At 38.0% G+C, this 2,293-nt stretch overlaps 1 long non-coding RNA gene across 1 annotated transcript; it reads right to left on the bottom strand.

Moving 5' to 3' along the window:
* Window positions 1-397: 397 nt before the first annotated feature.
* On the bottom strand, window positions 398-645 carry LOC138853039 (uncharacterized). Its single transcript, XR_011392285.1, has 2 exons — window positions 544-645; window positions 398-499 (listed from the first exon to the last, which is right to left on the bottom strand). It is a non-coding gene; the product is annotated as an uncharacterized lncRNA (long non-coding RNA).
* Between the last annotated feature and the right edge of the window lie 1,648 nt (window positions 646-2,293).

The following is a 2,293-nucleotide window of genomic DNA, read 5'->3' as shown; positions in this document are numbered from 1 at the left end:
ACCCAAAGGCCAAAAAGAGGAAGGGCAATAGGTAGGGGTGGGGAGGAGGAAAAGAAAAAGGGAGGGTGGGGAGGATGGGATAAAGAATGGGGGATTGGGGGGTAATTAGGTTCGGTCTGAGGAAGGAGACCAACAGGTCTAATTCCTCAGACCAAGAGCCTCTTCACCACGCCAAGGAGGCCCCCTTGAAGAGGATTGTAAGCATAAAATCATGACTATCTTCACAAATTACTGAAAACTCAATTGGAAAACTAGAATAACTTCTGAGGAAAATAGAAAAACTTACTACGAATAAGTGTAGGACGGGTAACACTCACCTTGACAAAGTAATGACATCCAACAAGTGAAGGACGAGCAACACTCACCTTGACAAAGTAATGACAACGAACAAGTGAAGGACGAGCAACACACCTTGACAACGTAATGACAACCAACAAGTGAAGGACGAGCAACACCTTGACAAAGTAATGACAACCAACAAGTGAAGGACGAGCAACACCTTGACAAAGTAATGACAACTAACAAGTGAAGGACGAGCAACACACTCACCTTGACAAAGTAATGACGACGAACAAGTGAAGGACGAGCAGCACACACACCCTGACAAAGTAATGACAACCAACAAGTGAAGGACGTTCAACACACCTTGACAACGTAATGACAACCAACAAGTGAAGGACGAACAACACACACTCACCTTAAAGTAATGGTAAGTGAGCGGCCATCATCTTTCACACTCGAGTAGGTCAGAAAAGATGCCTTCTAGTTTATTTTCAAAAACTTTAACAAAACTCAATTTTCGCAGTTAAAAAATTACAGTACAAGATGGCATGTCCTTGTGATAACATCAAACAAAGCTTGAAATTGCTCTAAAAATAGAAAAAAGACATTACAATCGGATTCTATTATAATGTGGCCAGATTTATGCACCATTTTTCAGCAAGGAAAAAAATTTCTTTTTATTTGTTTACTTTTCTGTGTATATGCTTCTCCTTCCCAACATAACTTTAGTTTCTGCTATAACCACTATAGTACCTACTGCAACCAATGTAGTATCCACTATAACCACAAAACTTCAACTATTTTGGTACCTATTAACCAAGTAGAACACTAAACTTCAATCACTACAGTACCACTATAGTCACTGGAGTAACTTGTGTAACCACTGTAGTACCCTCTACGGCCACTGCAGTGGCTTCTATAACCACTATAGTACCCTATAACCACTGTAATAGCCTATATAACCAGTGTAATTCCAAATAACACTTTCTATAACCACTGTTGTAACCAAAATTATAAGTACAGTATAGACAACCACAAGAATTTCACAGCCACTGTAGTACCACTAACCAGGTCAACCTTCTGCCACCAGGCCAACCTTCTGCCACCAGGCCAGTGGCCTGGTGGCAGAAGGTTGATGCCTGACGAGGGTGTAGACACATTGGGCGTGTTTCATTATTATTAACCGGTTGTCTATGTTCACCCATCAGTAAAAAAATCTTAGTACATCTCATTTTATTGTAACTCTCACATAATTAAAAGTTACTTACCTGTTTTAACTTTTAAGGTTTGAATAAGGCATTACAAGAACACTGATGGAAATAAGGCACTGTGACTTAAGAGTTATCCTGGGTAATCCATATTTATGCAACTATGTATAATAATGTAACTGAATAAACCTTTTAACATTTCACTCTCCAGCTTGACAAAGCTCCTGGAGAGCGAAACGTTGCCACAATAAAAATGTCATACTACTTGTACGTGTGTTAATTAACCTAACATGTAAAAAAACATTTAATAAGACATTGGTTAGTACAAAGAAAACTAATTATTCACTATTTCAGGCTTAGTAATACTGATGAATAAATGTTAGGCAAGCTTTAGACAGACTATTAAGGTTCCTGATGCAATTAATTATTGTGGAAAATATCGTATATTTATCGAAATAGTGTATTTTTACATGTAAATTAATGAAATAAATCGTTGTTGGTAGCGTCGTTGGGAAGAGATGCAATATTGAAACTGGGAGGGACGAGATAGTGAAATCGGAGGAATTATTTTGTAGCTCTGAAGGTTAAATGTGGTTGAAGCCTCTCAGGTAGCAGCAATAATAGTTGGAGTTACAGTCCTTCAGAATGTGAGAAACAAACGACTGGGCAGGATTTCGAAATTAGATGTGAAAAGGAATAATCAGGAACCATCAACACCCAGATAAGTAATTGTATTGTCAGTGGAACGCCTTCCATTTGAGCAAAAAAAAAAAAAAAACTAATGGAAAAATATATAAGTAAAA

Source organism: Cherax quadricarinatus, chromosome 21, assembly GCF_038502225.1.
Source record: "Cherax quadricarinatus isolate ZL_2023a chromosome 21, ASM3850222v1, whole genome shotgun sequence".
Classification (NCBI taxonomy): domain Eukaryota; kingdom Metazoa; phylum Arthropoda; class Malacostraca; order Decapoda; family Parastacidae; genus Cherax; species Cherax quadricarinatus.
This window is presented reverse-complemented; position numbering and strand designations above follow the sequence as displayed.